General features: G+C 45.4%; 1 protein-coding gene and 5 pseudogenes across 36 annotated transcripts in view; all 6 read left to right on the top strand.

The window, feature by feature from the left end:
* The window catches only part of LOC147227604 (protocadherin gamma-C5-like), a 354356-nt gene that overhangs the window by 289863 nt on the left and 40514 nt on the right, over positions 1–23979 (top strand). The gene's annotated exons all lie outside the window — the stretch shown is intronic.
* Positions 3983–7291, top strand: LOC147227631 (protocadherin gamma-C5 pseudogene; annotated as a pseudogene). The gene has a single exon (XR_015107001.1). The product of XR_015107001.1 is annotated as a protocadherin gamma-C5 pseudogene (transcript).
* LOC147227632 (protocadherin gamma-C5 pseudogene) lies at positions 7942–10602 on the top strand (annotated as a pseudogene).
* Positions 12203–14967, top strand: LOC147227633 (protocadherin gamma-C5 pseudogene; annotated as a pseudogene). Its single transcript, XR_015107052.1, has one exon. The product of XR_015107052.1 is annotated as a protocadherin gamma-C5 pseudogene (transcript).
* LOC147227634 (protocadherin gamma-C5 pseudogene) lies at positions 16569–19333 on the top strand (annotated as a pseudogene).
* Positions 20365–23694, top strand: LOC147227635 (protocadherin gamma-C5 pseudogene; annotated as a pseudogene). Its single transcript, XR_015107053.1, has one exon. The product of XR_015107053.1 is annotated as a protocadherin gamma-C5 pseudogene (transcript).

Below are 23979 nucleotides of genomic sequence, written 5' to 3' on the forward strand. Positions count from 1 at the left end.
ATTTCACATGCAAAACATGCCTCTTTGTGGGCTGCTCAATGCCAAAGATACACGCTATATGTTTCACTCGGGTATCACATGTCCACACGTTCATCTATCTAGCTATTTGGGGAGCTCTTAAAAAGAAAAGACTTAATCTGAGAAGGTATTAAGGTGATAAATAACACATAAATAGTTCTGTGTACACACCTGTTTTCCCCCACCGAACTTAAATTGAACATGACATCAACATGGAAATCTGCTCATCCTAACAGGCTTAATGGGTTTAAGAAAAGTATTAGCAAGACAACCAACTGTTAAAGTAACCCTTTCCATTCCCATTCTCCAAACATCAATCATAACAAACATGTTTCAAAACATTGTCAAGAGAAAACAAGATATTTTCAGACTCGGCGGATAAGGTAAGTCAAATAAAGTCTGTAAACTCTGTGATTGATTTTTATTTCATGTTACTTAATACACAAAATATGACAAAGACAGCCAAATATCAACACGCACACACACATACAAACACACACACACACCAAACACACACACAAATATTCAAATACACATGGACGTACAAAGGAACAGGCAGACCGATGACATTTTCTTGGCTCTGTAAAGTAAAAACAGTATACAGACTCAGAAATTACTTCAAAATATGTGAATAATACATACATGTTTTGACTACATGACACTTATGTTGATTGGGGAGCATTTAAATATTGTAATCTTAATAGGAAAAAGTACCAAAACATAATATTTTCAAATAATATAACAACAACAAAAACAATTATAATAACGCAATAAATTATGTTTTTGTTTTTTTTTTTTTTTTTTTACACTCAATCAGATTTCGAGCAACATTTGCACATCCTCATTTCTACCTGGGTGGGCTGTGGGATAAAAAGGGTGTCATACTGACATGGTGTCTATCACTCTGGTAAATAAGGGTCTGAAACTGCTATGTTTTTTTCCTCCTGTCGGTCTGCTCTATGAGATGCTCCTCGAAAAGCGCCTGCAGCAGCAGCAGTTGGCCGCCTGTGTGGCGCTGTCCACCCCCGTGGTGCTGAAACCGGCCTCAGCATCACCCCCTCCCCCTCGCTCACGCTCTGCCGCTCCATTATTTTATGTTGCGTAATATACAATACGTGACAAAGAAAAACCGATATAAACAATTCTAATACATTTACAGAGAAACAGACTTACACGGATGGTATTTTTTGGGCTATGTAAAGGATAAACAGTATATAGACTCAGGTATAAATTAAATATATGTGATTTATACATGAATGTTTTGTCTCCGTGAAGCGTATGTTGATTGGGGAGCATTCGGATATTCTAATCTTAATTGGAAAATAACTTTCCAAAAGAGAAATAAATATATTATTATAGAATAATATATCAGTTGAAAAATAATATCATTTGAAAATAAAAAATGCATCATCTGCTCTATTATTATTATTATTATTGTTGTTACTATTATTAGTAGCAGTAGTAGTAGTAGTATTCACAATAATAGTAATAATCAAACACACATAATATTTCATATTATGAAATGTTTTGACACTTACATTTTGACTCCATATTTCTTAATCATATGTGGAGCAACATTTGTTCATGACCTCATTTTAACCTAATTGTTACCTGTTGTTTTATATTGCTTAATATGCGGTATGAGACAAGGAAAGACCGATATCAACACACATTCAAATACACAATACATTTTTTCATGACCTCATTTTTTTTTTTGACCTCAGTGTTCTACGGGATAATTTAGGTGCGTACTAATTTACATGTTGTCCATCGTGGTGTAAAAGAAAGGGCTGAAACCGCATTTTTATTTCTGGCTGTCAGCTCTGTAGAAGTCATTGCGGTGAAGCGCCTTCCCGCATCGGCCGCAGCGGGACCGCCTGTGTGGCGCTGTCCACCAACATGGTGCTGAAACAAGTATCCATCCCCCTCCCTCTCGTTAGGGATCCGCCCCTGTTGTTTTGTGTTGCTTAACATACAGCATGTGACAAGGAAAGACAGATATCAACACACAGAGAGACACATTCAAATTCACATTCACATTTGGAGCAACATTTTTCAATTTGTACCTCAGTGTGCTGTGGGATAATTTAGATATAAAACTGACTTGGTGTTTATCACGGTGGGAAAGAGGGGGCTGAAATGGCATGTTTTTGCTCTTGACTGTCTGCTCTATAAAATCCATTTTTGTAAAGTGCCTTCCCGCACTGGCCGCCTGCGTGGCGCTGTTCACCTGCGTGGTGCTGAAACCATCTCCCGCATCCATCTCCCTCCCTCTCGTTCGCTCCGTGCTGTTTTACAACTCCCTCTGTCGATCACATCCGTTTCGAGCAATCCGTTGTATGCGTTTATTGTGTTAAATTCGTGTCTTACTTTAATACCTGTGATGTAATATAATACTTGCAGCAATACATTTTCGCTTATATCAGCCTTTTCGTAATCGCTTGATGGTAGTGCAACAATTTGGTCATTTCATTTGTTCTGATGCCATGTAAGCATAGCACTTCCTTATATGTTGTTAAGTATTACACTTAATATCCAGCATGATCAGCCTCTCCCTGATTCAGTACAGTGAAAAAGGAGATGACGTGTGTGTGTGTGTGTGTGTGAGAGAGAGAGAGAGAGAGAGAGAGAGAGAGTGAGAACTGGAGGGGAGGAGGAGGGTGAGGGAGCAGCCCCTCCCAACGCTTCCCATCCGTCCTATTTTTGAGCACCCCCTCCCTTTCCGTTTGCTCTACAGACCTCCATACGGGTATTTCAGGCTGGCCGCGGAGAGAATCAATCCTCTTACGCCGGTGTAGAGAGAGCGGTGAAGACGTCATGATGTAGACAGGCTGCACTTTCTGTCTCTGGCCACAGGAAGGCAACGAAGAGCCTTTCAGTCTCAGAAGGATGCTTATATACATGTGCATCCGGGCCACCATGTGCGTGTATGCGTGCGTGCATGTGTGTGTGTGTGTGGATTGAATAAATACCTTAGAGCATTGTGGCTTGCCATAATATTGAGCAGATAGATAGATAGATATACAGACAGACAGATAGATGGATAATGTGTGTGTTAAAACCAAAGACCTATTTCAATATTTGATACGATGACTGGTTTATCAGGTTGGTTATTAGGTGAAGTTGTGTGTCATAGTGCGGAGCATGAGAAATGCTTAATATGGAAAAGAAAACGGAGTTTCTTAACCATGTCATCCCATGCTACTCCTTAAAGTATACAAACAAAGGCAATCACCTTTATTTGTCTGTGATTTTGGCAAAAATCTCAGAAGCCGAAGCTGGAGGACATGACGCCGCCGGATATGCATTTTAAATAGGGACAGAATAAGATGCATTTAGTACATTTATGCTCTGAACACCAGCTGAGCGTTCAAAGGGAAAATGTCCATTTGTATGTGTGTAGTATAGTTGTGTGTGTGTGTATGTTCGTTGACAATCTCCATAGAATTGCGACTTAACATACTAATGAGCAGTCATTTACTATTAGTAAGCTGTAGAAAAATTTGTGCAGATGCATCCAGATAGATAGACAGGTAGACAGATAGATGAATAGATGGATTGATGGATTTGGAGTTAGTTTTTGGAGTTAAGAGATGTTTGTAAATGCTACAACTACAAATAGCAATAATAACTGTATACATAAAATAATGTCAATTTTTAAAAATAAAATGGCCACTTTTGAGTATTGATTATAAGATCATTTTAGATCTTTTAATTATTCGCTTGATTATTGCTGTTGATGATAGCTATTGGCTAACATCTTGAAATGGTGGAGCTCTGCTAATCATTAAAGTAACATACTATATATATAAATCCACATACATATATGCATGCATCAGCAAACAAACTTTATCCATCAAGAAAGGGATTTGTCAGCATTGTCTCAGAGTCAGTCCTTCCGCTTCTGCATGTCTCCAATATCAGAGTACAGTGATTTCACCTTGATCAAGCCCAGCAGTTTTTTTTTTTTTTGTTTCTTTCAATCAAAATGTTGAAATAGGGAGACATTCTTTCTTGTGAGCTGCACGCATGCGCACTGTCCCTCAACCACTGTTCAGCACCACCATGAAGAACAGCGACTTTCTGTGGCCTGCAGGGGGGCTTGCAGATGCCACAGAAATATCTCCCAACCTGCTTCTTACGTCCGGATTGCGTTTTCTCACTTTATTTTACGTTCATTAGACATATTCATGAATCAACCCCCTTCAGGATAACGTCTTTCATATATAAATAGTGATTTATTTGCAGCAATTCTCGATGCCACATCACGCTACTAATACCCGTCGTAGCTGTAAAGGAGCGAACAGAGGAGAACTGAGATGCTGGGACTTTAAGAGCCACGATTAACTTCCCTCTTATTGGATAGCCGAATGTTATGTTCTGCTCCAATAGGATTCCACCGTGTACAAAGAAATCTAGTCCCTGCCCCCACGCAGGCGTGTCGCTGTGGCATTTAAAACCAAAGGATGTGAGGAGAAGGAAGGGGAGAGATCGGCTCACGCTTTATAACATTTAACACATAATTTATCACGCAACAGCTATGCGGGGGAAATGTGTGTTTTTATGTGGAAAAAGACGTGCGATGACGGATTCCGACTCTGGTCTAAGCGTCGTTTGGAATACATGTTTTAAAGCGGAATAGGGATGACAAAGACAATAGGATGCAGAGACTGGAGATGGCTGGTGCTTTGGTGGCATCATTTCTTCATTTTGTGGAGTACGATAAACGGACAGACTCGCTACAGCATCCCGGAAGAGCTGCAACAAGGCTCCGTGGTTGGAAATATAGCCAAAGATTTGGGTTTGGGACTCTCTGAGATTTTTGATCGGAAACTGCACGTCGCTTCCGAGGCTGGTAAGCAGTATTTCAGCGTGGATGCGGGGAAAGGAGAGCTGCTGGTGAACGACAGGATAGACAGAGAGGCTCTATGTGGACAAAGCGCCAGCTGTGTTTTACCTCTGCAGGTCGTAATCGAAGACCCGCTGCAGCTTTTCCGCGTCGAGGTCGAAATTCTGGACATTAATGATAATGCACCGAGATTCCCATCGAATGAAATCACGGTGGAGATCGCCGAGTCCACGAGCGTGGGTGTTCGTTTCCCGTTAGAAAGCGCCATCGACCCAGACGCCGGGAGTAATTCACTGAAGTCATACAGTTTAACTAAAGATGAGTGTTTTAATATCCGAGTTAAAGAGGTCGCCGGTGGAAGGAAAGTACCTGAATTGGTTTTGGCAAAACCTTTAGACAGAGAAAAACGATCTGTGCATAAACTCGTCCTGACAGCTCTGGATGGAGGCAACCCGGCTCGATCCGGCAGCTCTCCAATATCCGTCAGGGTCCTTGACATTAACGACAACGTTCCCATCTTTGAAAAAACGTCATATACAGTTACCGTTGCTGAAAATGCTGAAGAAAACACGGTGATTGTACAAACTAAAGCTACAGACATGGATGAAGGTCCTAACAGTGAAATAGAATATTTATTCGGAGCTCATACACCAGAGAATATCCTCTCCCTTTTTGCTATTGATAATGTATCAGGGATGATATTTTTGAAGGGAAAACTCGATTTTGAATCAACAGCAAATTACGAATTAGATGTAAGTGGGAAAGATAAAGGTTCTCCCCGAATGGAGGGACATTGTACTGTGCATGTTGAGGTTCTAGATGTTAATGACAATGTGCCAGAAATAATACTCACCTCGCATCCAAAACCGGTGCGTGAGGATTCAGCCAATGGCACTGTAGTCGCTTTGCTAAGTGCACGAGATCTCGACTCTGGTGAAAATGGTAAAATAACGTTAAGCCTTAACAATAAATCTCCGTTTACCTTAAAAGCGTCCTTCTCTAAAAATTATGAACTGGTTACAAGCGGTGCTTTGGACAGAGAGAGAGTCTCAGAATATAACATCGAGGTAACGGCCACTGATTCAGGCTCTCCTCCTTTATCCAGCAAGAAAGTGATTCCTGTCAGCATCACCGATGTGAACGACAGCCCCCCTGTGTTTTCTCAGCCTCACTATAACGTGTATTTAAAAGAAAACGGCGTGCCGGGCTCCATACTGTACTCAGTATCGGCCTCCGATAGGGATTTCGGCGAAAACGCCAAAATCTCCTACTCCATCCTGGAGTCTAAGGTGCAGGACGTGTCGGTCTCGTCCTACGTTTACATGAACTCGGAGAACGGCAGCATCTACAGCATGCACTCCTTCGACTACGAGAAGCTGAAGGTGTTTGAGATCCGGGTTCAGGCGAAGGACCAGGGCTCTCCGTCTCTCAGCGGCAACGCCACGGTCCACGTTTTCATCCTGGACCAGAACGACAACGCCCCCGCTGTTATTTACCCCTCCGCCGCCGCGCTGGGCTCCTTCTCTCATCAGAGGATGCCCCGCTCGGCCAAAGCGGGTCACCTGGTCACCAAGGTGACGGCCGTGGACGCCGACTCGGGCCACAACGCCTGGATCTCCTACAGGGTGTCGGAGGCCACGGACGCCTCTCTGTTCACGGTCAACCAGTACACGGGGGAGGTGAGGACTAAACGCGGCGTGACGGAGCAGGACGACTCCTCTCAGAGAATCCTGATTGAGATCTCGGACGACGGGGATCCGGTCCAGTCCGCCACTGTCACGGTGTCGGTTCTCCTAGAGGACGGGCCCCCCGAGCCCATCCTGGACCTGCGACAGAAGGCGTCCGAGCCCGGCAGGAAAACCGGGAGGATCACCCTTTATCTGATTCTGTCTCTGGCCTCGGTGTCCGTGCTGTCGCTGCTGACGTTCCTCATCTTGGCGGTGAAATGCATCAGGAGCGGCCGAGGCGGCGGCGGCGGCGGTTGTTGCGTCAGACGGACGGACTGCGACGATTACAAGAACCCCGGTAGAAACCTGCAGATTCAGCTGAACACGGACGGGCCCATCAAGTACGTGGAGGTCCTGGGAGGAGACATGTTGTCTCAGAGTCAGTCCTTCCGCTCCTGCATGTCTCCCATGTCAGAGTACAGTGATTTCACCTTGATCAAGCCCAGCAGCACCACCGACTTTAAGGAGGTGATCAGTGTCCTGGATGCGTCTTTACCTGACAGCACCTGGACCTTTGAGAGCCAGCAGGTGAGATAACCATCCTTAGACATTGGCAGGAAATAATCACAAAAATGTGTTTAATCCTTGCATAGCGCTGTTGTGTTTACATCATTTATTGACACAAAACTGCATTTTCATGCATTTTTATTCTTATGCTATTCAAATGACACACAACTTCATGTAATAACAAACCTCCAACCTGAGAAATAGGTCATCATATCAAATATCTACATTCATCTGTCTTTCTTTGATTTCACCACACACATTATCTATCTATCTATCTATCGATCTATCGATCTATCTATCTATCTATCTATCTATCTATCTATCTATCTATCTATCTATCTATCTATCTATCTATCTATCTATCTATCTATCTATCTGCATGCGCACATGTTTCTACAGTTTAGTAATGGTAAACGACTGATCATTATTATGGTCACTTACAATACTATGGAGATTGTCAACACACACACACACACACACACACACACATATATCTAGACTAAACATACACACACAGACAAATTGACTTTTTCTCTTTGAACGCTCAGTTGGCATTAAGAGCATAAATATACCGAATGAGTCGTATCCGGTGCTTTTTTTTTCTGCTCCTATTTAAAATGCATAGCCGGTGTTTTCATGTCCTCCAGTCATTTTTGCCAAAATAACAGCCAAATAAAGGCCACGGCTATAAAAGATGCTGTGACTTTAAGAGTGCTGATCAGTTTCCTCCTCATTGGACGGTAGAAATGGATGCTGTGAACCAATAGGATTCAGAATTGTACAAAGCAATCTAGTCCCTGCCCCCCCTGCTCAGCTTCATCTCAGTTAGAATGAGCAAGAGAGAGCGATGGAGAAAACGACCACCTCTTCTTTTGATATTATTATATTCTAAGTTGAAGCTTACAACCATGGTCAGACTTGGCGGCGATGTCAAGCCGGAAATATTTCCTATTGTCGGGGATTTCAACATTGCCGTGAACGGATCGTCCAGCGGGACTGCGGTGTTATAACGGACCGAAGATGACAAAGAGGATAGGATGCGGGGACTGGAGATGGCAAGCTCTTTTGTTGCAGAATTTATTTCTCTTTTGGAGTACAATAGACGGACAGACCCGTTACACCATTCCAGAGGAAATGAAACAAGGCTCCGTGGTTGGAAATATAGCTAAAGATCTGGGTTTGGGACTATCTGAGATTTTTGATCGGAAACTGCACGTCGCTTCCGAGGCTGGTAAGCAGTATTTCAGCGTGGATGCGGGGAAAGGAGAGCTGCTGGTGAACGAGAGGATAGACAGAGAGGCTCTATGTGGACAAAGCGCCAGCTGCGTTCTGCCTCTGCAAGTGGTAGTTGAAAATCCCCTGCAGTCGCATCGAATAGAAGTTGAAATTCGAGATATAAATGACAATGCTCCGCGTTTTCCGTCCTCGGAGATTAATTTAAAAATACCTGAATCCGTCACGGTTGGTAGACGCTTTCCCCTGGAGAGCGCGGAGGACCCCGATGTCGGGGGTAATTCCTTAAAAACGTACTCTCTCAGCAAAAACGACTTCTTCTCTTTGAAATTCAAAGGGGTAAAAAACGGTAAAGCCGTCCCAGAATTGATATTAGAAAAAGCATTAGATCGGGAAAACGACGCGCAGCACCAGCTCGTCCTCACCGCGCTGGACGGAGGAAACCCGGCCACATCGGGAACCTGTGACATTATTATCACAGTTATTGACAATAATGACAATTTCCCGACGTTTAATGAAAATGAATATAGGGCTTCTGTGAAGGAGAACAGCACCAAAGGAACTCTTGTAGTCAAAGTCACCGCCACAGATGCGGACGATGGTCTAAACGGTGAAGTCAGATATTCTTTCGGATCCCGCACTCCGGAGGTGGTTTTATCAACATTTGATATCAATGATGAAACGGGAGAAATCGTGTTAAAAGGAGAATTGGATTATGAAACCGCTGCGACATACCTCATTGACGTGACTGCGAAAGACAAAGGCGTGCCAGAAATGGAGGGTCACTGTCGTGTACAGTTGGATGTAGAAGACATCAATGATAATCCTCCAGAAATTCTGCTCACCTCAAAACCCGCTCCGGTACGCGAGGATGCGCCAAGCGGCACGGTCGTGGCGCTTATCAGTGCGAGAGACATTGATTCTGGTGATAACGGTAAAGTGACCTTACAAGTTCCCAAAAGATCTCCTTTCTCTCTGAAACCGTCCTTCTCTAAAAATTATGAACTGGTTACAAGCGGTGCTTTGGACAGAGAGAGAGTCTCAGAGTATAACATCGAGGTAACGGCCACTGATTCAGGCTCTCCTCCTTTATCCAGCAAGAAAGTGATTCCTGTCAGCATCACCGATGTGAACGACAGCCCCCCTGTGTTTTCTCAGCCTCACTATAACGTTTATCTTAAAGAGAACGGCGTGCCGGGCTCCATACTGTACTCGGTATCGGCCTCCGATGGGGATTTTGGAGAAAACGCCAAAATCTCCTACTCCATCCTGGAGTCTAAGGTGCAGGACGTGTCGGTCTCGTCCTACGTTTACATGAACTCGGAGAACGGCAGCATCTACAGCATGCACTCCTTCGACTACGAGAAGCTGAAGGTGTTTGAGATCCGGGTTCAGGCGAAGGACCAGGGCTCTCCGTCTCTCAGCGGCAACGCCACGGTCCACGTTTTCATCCTGGACCAGAACGACAACGCCCCCGCTGTTATTTACCCCTCCGCCGCCGCGCTGGGCTCCTTCTCTCATCAGAGGATGCCCCGCTCGGCCAAAGCGGGTCACCTGGTCACCAAGGTGACGGCCGTGGACGCCGACTCGGGTCACAACGCCTGGATCTCCTACAGGGTGTCGGAGGCCACGGACGCCTCTCTGTTCACGGTCAACCAGTACACGGGGGAGGTGAGGACTAAACGCGGCGTGACGGAGCAGGACGACTCCTCTCAGAGAATCCTGATTGAGATCTCGGACGACGGGGATCCGGTCCAGTCCGCCACCGTCACGGTGTCGGTTCTCCTTGAAGACGGGCCCCCCGAGCCCATCCTGGACCTGCGACAGAAGGCGTCCGAGCCCGGCAGGAAAACCGGGAGGATCACCCTTTATCTGATTCTGTCTCTGGCCTCGGTGTCCGTGCTGTCGCTGCTGACGTTCCTCATCTTGGCGGTGAAATGCATCAGGAGCGGCCGAGGCGGCGGCGGCGGCGGCGGCGGTTGCTGCGTCAGACGGACGGACTGCGACGATTACAAGAACCCCGGTAGAAACCTGCAGATTCAGCTGAACACGGACGGGCCCATCAAGTACGTGGAGGTCCTGGGAGGAGACATGTTGTCTCAGAGTCAGTCCTTCCGCTCCTGCATGTCTCCCATGTCAGAGTACAGTGATTTCACCTTGATCAAGCCCAGCAGCACCACCGACTTTAAGGAGGTGATCAGTGTCCTGGATGCGTCTTTACCTGACAGCACCTGGACCTTTGAGAGCCAGCAGGTGAGCAAAGTGTAAAACCTTTCATGCCAGTGTTATTGTGAGAAGCCATCGCTTATTTTATCATACGGTTTCCTGTTGAAATAGTGATGGCCTTTCTTTTTTAAGGCATCATTGGAATTGGTATCATTGGTTTCAAATAGGAGGCTGCATTACCGAATGATGGTTACATTATGAAGCTCATCTTTGACAAGAAACTCATTACAGGGACAAAATCTATAACTAGGAATAATAAGATAGTGAACTTTACTTTAGAGAGATGCGATCTTGGACCAGACATGACGACCACATCAAATATATTGTAGCAAGTCTCAAATGTTGGTATTTGTGTTGATGCTTGTTTTCTGTGTGATTTTAGGGTTGCAGGGAACTATGTGTGTGTGTGTGTGTGTTTTGTGGTGCAATGAATTCTTGGGTTTTCTACCTGGATTTGAGTCGAAACAGTTATAGTACAGGCTTGTGTGGTGTGGCAGTGGCGGACAACAGCTATTGCACATTAAATAGACGTTTTACCGTCACCCGGGTGTTTTCCTGACTAATATGATACAATATTATCATCATAGTCATTTAATGTTGTAGTTTTTTAGTGACCGACTGAGTTGTCCTTTTAAATTTGTTATTTTTTCCCATGGTTTTGTAACACCTAGACACACTATTTGTATGCTTTTGTGTATACTACCTCTGTACAGGACTGTCTCAGAAAATTAGAATATTGTGATATAGTTCTTTATCTTCTGTAATGCATTTACGAAAACAAAAAAGTCATACATTCTGGATTCATTACAAATCAACTGAAATATTGCAAGCCTTTTGTTATTTGAATATTGCTGATAATGGCTTACATCTTGAGAAAACTCAAAAATCCTATCTCAAAATATTAGAATAGGATGAAAAAGTATTTCTTGTTTTTTTATTGCATTACAGACAATCAAGAACTTTATCACAGTATTCTAATTTTCTGAGACGGTCCTGTAGGGATTTGATTTTAGATTTAATTTTGCAGTTAGGCAAATGTAATTAAACTACCAATATCAAATAGCTAGGAGAAGTTTACAGATGAGGTGATAATGTATTTTTTTCACGTAGGATATTAAGTTATTTTTCTTATTTGTCTTTTTCTGCCTCATTGTGAGGCGACATAGTCCTTTCCAACATCCTTGCATCCTTTTATTTTATGACGCCGACTATACTATCACTTATAAGACTTGTTGATTTTTTTTTTTATATGTTTTCGCACATAGAAGGATTCAGTTTTTCTTACAGTTTGTATTCTTTTGACTATAGTCCACCTTTAGGGATTTCATCTTCGATTGAATTTTCAGTCGGGTGAATATAATTAAAATACCAACATCAAATACTTAGGAGAAGTCAGGATTTTGTTTGAAATCGCAGCAGCAAAAATATAGAGACTGTAGAGATGCACATATCCGGATCCTCATAAATATGATGGGAAGGCTTTAGTAAATGAGCTGTTAGTTATTTTACGTTTAAGAAAATATGGTCTTTATCTTTACTTGGCTTTTTCTGCCTCATCGTGGGGAAACATGGTCATTTCATACATCCTTGCAGTGCAAGTGCGGTTCTGTCTGCAGAGCACAGTTGCTTCAATCCTACTGGATGCTGGAGAAACTGTGCGCGCCAATAGAATCGTAGGTGATACAAAGAGATCGACTCCCTCCCCCTCCATCGGCAGCCTTGTAGCCAGTACTGTGCTCCGTGCGGGAGGAGAGAGGAGGATGCTTTTTCACCTCCACTTTTCCCGACATATTCGATTGCCGCTCCGCGATGCGTAAACGGGGATCTTCGGAGGGACGAGCCGGGTCGTCGCTGGCGGATTTTCTGACCGGCATCGCGGTGCTGAGATCTATTCGGATGGGGAAATAACGTTTCGTAACCACATCGGGGATGACAAAGAGAATGAGATCCCGAGACTGGAGATGGCGGGCGCTGTGGTGGCATCATTTCTTCGTCCTGTGGAGTACAATAGACGGACAGACTCGCTACAGCATCCAGGAGGAGCTGGAACGAGGCTCCGTGGTTGGAAATATAGCCAAAGATCTGGGTTTGGGACTCTCTGAGATTTTTGATCGTAAGCTGCGCGTCGCCTCCGAGGCTGGTAAGCAGTATTTCAGCGTGGATGCGGGGAAAGGAGAGCTGCTGGTGAATGACAGGATAGACAGAGAGGCTCTATGTGGACAAAGCGCCAGCTGCGTTCTGCCTCTGCAGGTCGTGGTGGAGAATCCCTTGCAGTCGCATCGAATAGAAGTGGAAATTAGAGATATAAATGATAACAATCCCAGTTTCCTGAATAGTGATCATGTAATAGAAATTGCAGAATCCGCCGTTCCCGGTGTGCGTTTTCCCTTAGAGAGCGCAGAGGACCCGGATGTTGGTAGTAACGCGTTGAAGACGTACACTCTTAGCAAAGATGAGTGCTTTACACTAAAAATAAAAGATATCGAAAACGGCAAAAAAATACCTGAACTCGTGTTAAATAAATCTTTAGATCGTGAGAAAAAAGCGATTCATAATTTAGTTCTGACTGCGATGGACGGCGGGAATCCGGTCAAATCCGGAACTTCGAAAATTACAATAAATGTGCTTGATTTTAACGACAATACGCCGACATTTGAGAAGAGTTTATACAAAGTTGCTGTTCCAGAGAACACTGCAAACGGCTCCTTTGTCTTGACAACGAAAGCAACGGACATGGATGAGGGTCTGAACGGGGAAATAGAGTACTCTCTTGGAAAACACACACCGCCAGCGGTGATGTCGTTATTTCATATAGATCCTGGAACGGGAGATTTATTTCTCAAAAATAATCTGGACCATGAAACTCAAGCCTCATATCGAATTGATATCAGTGCAAAAGACAAAGGCTTCCTTAAAATGGAGGGTCATTGCAGCGTTCAGGTGGATGTTATAGATGTAAACGATAACGCGCCGGACATTGTTCTCACTTCAGAACCCAGTTCTGTTCCTGAAGACTCTCTCAGTGGGACAGTTGTGGCTTTGCTGAGCGTCCGAGACTTTGATTCCTCTGAGAATGGAAAAGTGACGCTTCAACTTCCCCGAGGATCTCCTTTTACTCTCAAACCCACGTTTTCCAACAATTACGCACTGGTTACAAGCGGTGCTTTGGACAGAGAGAGAGTCTCAGAGTATAACATCGAGGTAACGGCCACTGATTCAGGCTCTCCTCCTTTATCCAGCAAGAAAGTGATTCCTGTCAGCATCACCGATGTGAACGACAGCCCCCCTGTGTTTTCTCAGCCTCACTATAACGTTTATCTTAAAGAGAACGGCGTGCCGGGCTCCATACTGTACTCGGTATCAGCCTCCGATGGGGATTTTGGAGAAAACGCCAAAATCTCCTACTCCATCCTGGAGTCTAAGGTGCAGGACGTGTCGGTCTCGTCCTACGTTTACATGAACTCGGAGAACGGCAGCATCTACAGCATGCACTCCTTCGACTACGAGAAGCTGAAGGTGTTTGAGATCCGGGTTCAGGCGAAGGACCAGGGCTCTCCGTCTCTCAGCGGCAACGCCACGGTCCACGTTTTCATCCTGGACCAGAACGACAACGCCCCCGCTGTTATTTACCCCTCCGCCGCCGCGCTGGGCTCCTTCTCTCATCAGAGGATGCCCCGCTCGGCCAAAGCGGGTCACCTGGTCACCAAGGTGACGGCCGTGGACGCCGACTCGGGTCACAACGCCTGGATCTCCTACAGGGTGTCGGAGGCCACGGACGCCTCTCTGTTCACGGTCAACCAGTACACGGGGGAGGTGAGGACTAAACGCGGCGTGACGGAGCAGGACGACTCCTCTCAGAGAATCCTGATTGAGATCTCGGACGACGGGGATCCGGTCCAGTCCGCCACCGTCACGGTGTCGGTTCTCCTTGAAGACGGGCCCCCCGAGCCCATCCTGGACCTGCGACAGAAGGCGTCCGAGCCCGGCAGGAAAACCGGGAGGATCACCCTTTATCTGATTCTGTCTCTGGCCTCGGTGTCCGTGCTGTCGCTGCTGACGTTCCTCATCTTGGCGGTCAAATGCATCAGGAGCGGCCGAGGCGGCGGCGGCGGCGGCGGTTGTTGCGTCAGACGGACGGACTGCGACGATTACAAGAACCCCGGTAGAAACCTGCAGATTCAGCTGAACACGGACGGGCCCATCAAGTACGTGGAGGTCCTGGGAGGAGACATGTTGTCTCAGAGTCAGTCCTTCCGCTCCTGCATGTCTCCCATGTCAGAGTACAGTGATTTCACCTTGATCAAGCCCAGCAGCACCACCGACTTTAAGGAGGTGATCAGTGTCCTGGATGCGTCTTTACCTGACAGCACCTGGACCTTTGAGAGCCAGCAGGTGAGCAAAGTGTAAAACCTTTCATGCCAGTGTTATTGTGAGAAGCCATCGCTTATTTTATCATGCGGTTTCCTGTTGAAATAGTGATGGCCTTTCTTTATAAGGCATCATAGGAATTTTTTTAGTTGGTTTCAAATAGGAGGCTACATCACTGAATGATGTTTATATCATGAAGCTCATCTTTGACAAGAAACTCATTACAGGGACAAAATCTATAACTAGGAATGATAAGATAGTGAACTTTACTATAGAGAGATGCGATCTTGGACCAGACATGATGACCACATCAAATACTATAGCGAGTCTCAAATGTTGGCGTTTGTGTTGATGCTTCTTTTCTGTGTGATTTTTAGGGTTGCAGGGAACCATGTGTGTGTGTTTGTGAGTTTTTGGGGAAATGAATTCTGGGGTTTCCTACCTGGATTTGAGTCAGAGCAGTTATAGTACAGGCTTGTGTGGTGTGCCTGTGGCCGACAAAAGCTATTGCACATTAAACAGAAGTTTTACTGTCACCCGGGTTTTTTCCGGACTTAAACGCTACAATATTATCTTCATATTTATTTAAAGGTCTAGTTTTTTAGTGACCGACTGAGTTGTCTTTTTAAATTTGTTATTTTTTTCCAATGGTTTTGTAACACCTAGACACACTATTTGTATGCTTTTGTGTATACTACCCCTATGCAGGACTGTCTCAGAAAATTAAAATATTGTGATTAAGTTCTTTATCTTCCGTAATGCAATTACAAAAACAAAAAAGTCATACATTCTGGATTCATTACAAATCAACTGAAATATTGCAAGCCTTTTGTTATTTGAATATTGCTGATAATGGCTACATCTTGAGAAGACTCAATAATCCTATCTCAAAATATTAGAATATCATGAAAAAGTTATTTTTTTATTTTTTTTTTATTGCATTGCAGACAATCAAGAACTTTATCACAAAATTCTAATTTTCTGTGACAGTCCTGTTGGGATTTCATTTTCGATTTAACTTTGCAGTAAGGCAAATGTAATTAAACTACCAATATCAAATAGCTAGGAGACAGTTACAGCTGAGGTGATAATGTTCTTTTTCAAGTAAGATATTTAGTTATATTTCTTTATTTGTCTTTTTCTGCCTCATTGTGAGGCGACATATTTATTTCACACATCCTTTTATCCTTTTCACTAGTGACTCTGACTATACGACCACCTATAAGACTTGTTGATTTTTTATATGTTTTCAAACACATAGAAGGATTCAGTTTTTCTTACAGTTTGTATTCTTTTGACTATAGTCCACCTTCAGGGATTTCATCTTAGATTGAATTTTTCAGTCAGGTGAATATAATTTAAATACCAACATCAAATACCAAGGAGAAGTCAGGATTTTCTTTGAAACCACAGCAGCAAAAATATAGAGACTGTAGAGATGCACATATCCTGATCCTGATAAATATGATGGGAAGGCTTTAGCAGATGAGCTGTTAGTTACTTTACGTTTAAGAAAACATAATTTTTTGTCTTTATTTGGCTTTTTCTGCCTCATCGTGGGGAAACATGGTCATTTCATACATCCTTGCAGTGCAAGTGCGGTTCTGTCTGCAGAGCACAGTTGCTTCAATCCTACTGGATGCTGGAGAAACTGTGCGCGCCAATAGAATCGTAGGTGATACAAAGAGATCGACTCCCTCCCCCTCCATCGGCAGCCTTGTAGCCAGTACTGTGCTCCGTGCGGGAGGAGAGAGGAGGATGCTTTTTCACCTCCACTTTTCCCGACATATTCGATTGCCGCTCCGCGATGCGTAAACGGGGATCTTCGGAGGGACGAGCCGGGTCGTCGCTGGCGGATTTTCTGACCGGCATCGCGGTGCTGAGATCTATTCGGATGGGGAAATAACGTATCGTAACCACATCGGGGATGACAAAGAGAATGAGATCCCGAGACTGGAGATGGCGGGCGCTGTGGTGGCATCATTTCTTCGTCCTGTGGAGTACAATAGACGGACAGACTCGCTACAGCATCCAGGAGGAGCTGGAACGAGGTTCCGTGGTTGGAAATATAGCCAAAGATCTGGGTTTGGGACTCTCTGAGATTTTTGACCGTAGGCTGCGCGTCGCCTCCGAGGCTGGTAAGCAGTATTTCAGCGTGGATGCGGGGAAAGGAGAGCTGCTGGTGAATGACAGGATAGACAGAGAGGCTCTATGTGGACAAAGCGCCAGCTGCGTTCTGCCTCTGCAGGTCGTGGTGGAGAATCCCTTGCAGTCGCATCGAATAGAAGTGGAAATTAGAGACATAAATGATAACAATCCTAGTTTTCTGAATAGTGATCATGTAATTGAAATTACAGAATCCGCTATTTTAGGTGAACGTTTTCCTCTTGAGAGCGCGCAGGACCCGGATGTTGGTAGTAACGCGCTAAAGACGTACACTCTTAGTAAAGATGATTGTTTTACATTAAAAATTAAAGATATCGAAAATGGCAAGAAAATACCTGAACTCGTTTTGAATAAATCCTTAGATCGTGAGAAAAAAGCAATTCACAATTTAGTTCTGACCGCGATGGACGGCGGGAATCCGGTTAAATCCGGAACATCGAAAATTACGATTATGGTGCTTGATTTTAACGACAATATGCCGACCTTCGATAAGAGTTTATATAAAGTTGCTGTTCCAGAGAACACTGCAAACGGCTCCTTTGTCCTGGCAATGAAAGCAACGGACGTGGACGAGGGTGTGAACGGGGAAATAGAGTACTCGCTGGGAAAACACACACCGCCGGAAGTGGTGTCCTTATTTCATATAGATCCTGGAACGGGAGATTTATTTCTCAAAAATAACCTGGACCATGAAACCCAAGCCTCATATCGAATTGACATTACTGCAAAAGACAAAGGCATTCCAAAAAAGGAGGGTCACTCCAGCGTTCAGGTGGATGTTATAGATGTAAACGATAACGCGCCGGACATTGTTCTCACTTCAGAACCCAGTTCTGTTCCTGAAGACTCTCTCAGCGGGACAGTTGTGGCTTTGCTGAGCGTCCGAGACTTTGATTCCTCTGAGAATGGAAAAGTGACGCTTCAACTTCCCCGAGGATCTCCTTTTACTCTCAAACCCACGTTTTCCAACAATTACGCACTGGTTACAAGCGGTGCTTTGGACAGAGAGAGAGTCTCAGAGTATAACATCGAGGTAACGGCCACTGATTCAGGCTCTCCTCCTTTATCCAGCAAGAAAGTGATTCCTGTCAGCATCACCGATGTGAACGACAGCCCCCCTGTGTTTTCTCAGCCTCACTATAACGTTTATCTTAAAGAGAACGGCGTGCCGGGCTCCATACTGTACTCGGTATCAGCCTCCGATGGGGATTTTGGAGAAAACGCCAAAATCTCCTACTCCATCCTGGAGTCTAAGGTGCAGGACGTGTCGGTCTCGTCCTACGTTTACATGAACTCGGAGAACGGCAGCATCTACAGCATGCACTCCTTCGACTACGAGAAGCTGAAGGTGTTTGAGATCCGGGTTCAGGCGAAGGACCAGGGCTCTCCGTCTCTCAGCGGCAACGCCACGGTCCACGTTTTCATCCTGGACCAGAACGACAACGCCCCCGCTGTTATTTACCCCTCCGCCGCCGCGCTGGGCTCCTTCTCTCATCAGAGGATGCCCCGCTCGGCCAAAGCGGGTCACCTGGTCACCAAGGTGACGGCCGTGGACGCCGACTCGGGTCACAACGCCTGGATCTCCTACAGGGTGTCGGAGGCCACGGACGCCTCTCTGTTCACGGTCAACCAGTACACGGGGGAGGTGAGGACTAAACGCGGCGTGACGGAGCAGGACGACTCCTCTCAGAGAATCCTGATTGAGATCTCGGACGACGGGGATCCGGTCCAGTCCGCCACCGTCACGGTGTCGGTTCTCCTTGAAGACGGGCCCCCCGAGCCCATCCTGGACCTGCGACAGAAGGCGTCCGAGCCCGGCAGGAAAACCGGGAGGATCACCCTTTATCTGATTCTGTCTCTGGCCTCGGTGTCCGTGCTGTCGCTGCTGACGTTCCTCATCTTGGCGGTCAAATGCATCAGGAGCGGCCGAGGCGGCGGCGGCGGCGGCGGTTGCTGCGTCAGACGGACGGACTGCGACGATTACAAGAACCCCGGTAGAAACCTGCAGATTCAGCTGAACACGGACGGGCCCATCAAGTACGTGGAGGTCCTGGGAGGAGACATGTTGTCTCAGAGTCAGTCCTTCCGCTCCTGCATGTCTCCCATGTCAGAGTACAGTGATTTCACCTTGATCAAGCCCAGCAGCACCACCGACTTTAAGGAGGTGATCAGTGTCCTGGATGCGTCTTTACCTGACAGCACCTGGACCTTTGAGAGCCAGCAGGTGAGCAAAGTGTAAAACCTTTCATGCCAGTGTTATTGTGAGAATCTTATTTTATCATACAGTTTCCTGTTGAAATAGTGACGGCGTTTCCTTTTTAAGGCATCATTGGAATTGGTATCATTGGTTTCAAATAGGAGGCTGCATTACCGAATGATGGTTACATTATGAAGCTCATCTTTGACAAGAAACTCATTACAGGGACAAAATCTATAACTAGGAATAATAAGATAGTGAACTTTACTTTAGAGAGATGCAATCTTGGACCAGACATGACGACCACATCAAATATATTGTAGCAAGTCTCAAATGTTGGTATTTGTGTTGATGCTTGTTTTCTGTGTGATTTTAGGGTTGCAGGGAACTATGTGTGTGTGTGTGTGTGTGTTTTGTGGTGCAATGAATTCTTGGGTTTTCTACCTGGATTTGAGTCGAAACAGTTATAGTACAGGCTTGTGTTGTGTGGCAGTGGCGGACAACAGCTATTGCACATTAAATAGACATTTTACCGTCACCCGGGTGTTTTCCTGACTAATATGATACAATATTATCATCATAGTCATTTAATGTTGTAATTTTTTAGTGACCGACTGACTTGTCCTTTTAAATTTGTTATTTTTTCCCATGGTTTTGTAACACCTAGACACACTATTTGTATGCTTTTGTGTATACTACCTCTATACAGGACTGTCTCAGAAAATTAGAATATTGTGATATAGTTCTTTATCTTCTGTAATGCATTTACGAAAACAAAAAAGTCATACATTCTGGATTCATTACAAATCAACTGAAATATTGCAAGCCTTTTGTTATTTGAATATTGCTGATAATGGCTTACATCTTGAGAAAACTCAAAAATCCTATCTCAAAATATTAGAATAGGATGAAAAAGTATTTCTTGTTTTTTTATTGCATTACAGACAATCAAGAACTTTATCACAGTATTCTTATTTTCTGAGACGGTCCTGTAGGGATTTGATTTTAGATTTAATTTTGCAGTTAGGCAAATGTAATTAAACTACCAATATCAAATAGCTAGGAGAAGTTTACCGATGAGGTGATAATGTTTTTTTCACGTAGGATATTAAGTTATTTTTCTTATTTGTCTTTTTCTGCCTCATTGTGAGGCGACATAGTCCTTTCCAACATCCTTGCATCCTTTTATTTTATGACGCCGACTATACTATCACTTATAAGACTTGTTGATTTTTTTTTTAATATGTTTTCGCACATAGAAGGATTCAGTTTTTCTTACAGTTTGTATTCTTTTGACTATAGTCCACCTTTAGGGATTTCATCTTCGATTGAATTTTCAGTCGGGTCAATATAATTAAATACCAACATCAAATACTTAGGAGAAGTCAGGATTTTGTTTGAAATCGCAGCAGCAAAAATATAGAGACTGTAGAGATGCACATATCCGGATCCTCATAAATATGATGGGAAGGCTTTAGTAAATGAGCTGTTAGTTATTTAACGTTTAAGAAAATATGGTCTTTATCTTTACTTGGCTTTTTCTGCCTCATCGTGGGGAAACATGGTCATTTCATACATCCTTGCAGTGCAAGTGCGGTTCTGTCTGCAGAGCACAGTTGCTTCAATCCTACTGGATGCTGGAGAAACTGTGCGCGCCAATAGAATCGTAGGTGATACAAAGAGATCGACTCCCTCCCCCTCCATCGGCAGCCTTGTAGCCAGTACTGTGCTCCGTGCGGGAGGAGAGAGGAGGATGCTTTTTCACCTCCACTTTTCCCGACATATTCGATTGCCGCTCCGCGATGCGTAAACGGGGATCTTCGGAGGGACGAGCCGGGTCGTCGCTGGCGGATTTTCTGACCGGCATCGCGGTGCTGAGATCTATTCGGATGGGGAAATAACGTTTCGTAACCACATCGGGGATGACAAAGAGAATGAGATCCCGAGACTGGAGATGGCGGGCGCTGTGGTGGCATCATTTCTTCGTCCTGTGGAGTACAATAGACGGACAGACTCGCTACAGCATCCAGGAGGAGCTGGAACGAGGTTCCGTGGTTGGAAATATAGCCAAAGATCTGGGTTTGGGACTCTCTGAGATTTTTGACCGTAGGCTGCGCGTCGCCTCCGAGGCTGGTAAGCAGTATTTCAGCGTGGATGCGGGGAAAGGAGAGCTGCTGGTGAATGACAGGATAGACAGAGAGGCTCTATGTGGACAAAGCGCCAGCTGCGTTCTGCCTCTGCAGGTCGTGGTGGAGAATCCCTTGCAGTCGCATCGAATAGAAGTGGAAATTAGAGATATAAATGATAACAATCCCAGTTTTCTTAATAGTGATCATGTAATAGAAATTGCAGAATCCGCCGTTCCCGGTGTGCGTTTTCCCTTAGAGAGCGCGGAGGACCCGGATGTTGGTAGTAACGCGTTGAAGACGTACACTCTTAGCAAAGATGAGTGTTTTACATTAAAAATTAAAGATATCGAAAACGGCAAAAAAATACCTGAACTCGTCTTAAATAAGTCTTTAGATCGTGAAAAAAAAGCAATTCACAATTTAGTTCTGACCGCGATGGACGGCGGGAATCCGGTCAAATCCGGAACATCGAAAATAACAATAATGGTGCTTGATATTAACGACAACATACCGACATTTGAGGAGAGTTTATATAAAGTTGCTGTTCCAGAGAACACTGCAAACGGCTCCTTTGTCCTGACAATGAAAGCAACGGACATAGACGAGGGTGTGAACGGGGAAATAGAGTACTCGCTGGGAAAACACACACCGCCGGAAGTGATGTCCTTATTTTATATAGATCCTGGAACGGGAGATTTGTATTTGAAAAACAATCTAGACCATGAAACTCGAGCCTCATATCGAGTTGATATCAGTGCAAAAGATAAAGGACTCCCTAAAATGGAGGGTCATTGCAGCGTTCAGGTGGATGTTATAGATGTAAACGATAACGCGCCGGACATTGTTCTCACTTCAGAACCCAGTTCTGTTCCTGAAGACTCTCTCAGCGGGACAGTTGTGGCTTTGCTGAGCGTCCGAGACTTTGATTCCTCTGAGAATGGAAAAGTGACGCTTCAACTTCCCCGAGGATCTCCTTTTACTCTCAAACCCACGTTTTCCAACAATTACGCACTGGTTACAAGCGGTGCTTTGGACAGAGAGAGAGTCTCAGAGTATAACATCAAGGTAACGGCCACAGATTCAGGCTCTCCTCCTTTATCCAGCAAGAAAGTGATTCCTGTCAGCATCACCGATGTGAACGACAGCCCCCCTGTGTTTTCTCAGCCTCACTATAACGTTTATCTTAAAGAGAACGGCGTGCCGGGCTCCATACTGTACTCGGTATCGGCCTCCGATGGGGATTTTGGAGAAAACGCCAAAATCTCCTACTCCATCCTGGAGTCTAAGGTGCAGGACGTGTCGGTCTCGTCCTACGTTTACATGAACTCGGAGAACGGCAGCATCTACAGCATGCACTCCTTCGACTACGAGAAGCTGAAGGTGTTTGAGATCCGGGTTCAGGCGAAGGACCAGGGCTCTCCGTCTCTCAGCGGCAACGCCACGGTCCACGTTTTCATCCTGGACCAGAACGACAACGCCCCCGCTGTTATTTACCCCTCCGCCGCCGCGCTGGGCTCCTTCTCTCATCAGAGGATGCCCCGCTCGGCCAAAGCGGGTCACCTGGTCACCAAGGTGACGGCCGTGGACGCCGACTCGGGTCACAACGCCTGGATCTCCTACAGGGTGTCGGAGGCCACGGACGCCTCTCTGTTCACGGTCAACCAGTACACGGGGGAGGTGAGGACTAAACGCGGCGTGACGGAGCAGGACGACTCCTCTCAGAGAATCCTGATTGAGATCTCGGACGACGGGGATCCGGTCCAGTCCGCCACCGTCACGGTGTCGGTTCTCCTTGAAGACGGGCCCCCCGAGCCCATCCTGGACCTGCGACAGAAGGCGTCCGAGCCCGGCAGGAAAACCGGGAGGATCACCCTTTATCTGATTCTGTCTCTGGCCTCGGTGTCCGTGCTGTCGCTGCTGACGTTCCTCATCTTGGCGGTGAAATGCATCAGGAGCGGCCGAGGCGGCGGCGGCGGCGGCGGCGGTTGCTGCGTCAGACGGACGGACTGCGACGATTACAAGAACCCCGGTAGAAACCTGCAGATTCAGCTGAACACGGACGGGCCCATCAAGTACGTGGAGGTCCTGGGAGGAGACATGTTGTCTCAGAGTCAGTCCTTCCGCTCCTGCATGTCTCCCATGTCAGAGTACAGTGATTTCACCTTGATCAAGCCCAGCAGCACCACCGACTTTAAGGAGGTGATCAGTGTCCTGGATGCGTCTTTACCTGACAGCACCTGGACCTTTGAGAGCCAGCAGGTGAGCAAAGTGTAAAACCTTTCATGCCAGTGTTATTGTGAGAAGCCATCGCTTATTTTATCATACGGTTTCCTGTTGAAATAGTGATGGCCTTTCTTTTTTAAGGCATCATAGGAATTTTTTTAGTTGGTTTCAAATAGGAGGCTACATCACTGAATGATGTTTATATCATGAAGCTCATCTTTGACAAGAAACTCATTACAGGGACAAAATCTATAACTAGGAATGATAAGATAGTGAACTTTACTATAGAGAGATGCGATCTTGGACCAGACATGACGACCACATCAAATATTATAG

The sequence above is a fragment of the Fistularia commersonii genome, chromosome 13 (genome assembly GCF_037954325.1).
Source record: "Fistularia commersonii isolate RoL2024-O1a breed Wild chromosome 13, RoL_Fcom_v1.0, whole genome shotgun sequence".
Classification (NCBI taxonomy): domain Eukaryota; kingdom Metazoa; phylum Chordata; class Actinopteri; order Syngnathiformes; family Fistulariidae; genus Fistularia; species Fistularia commersonii.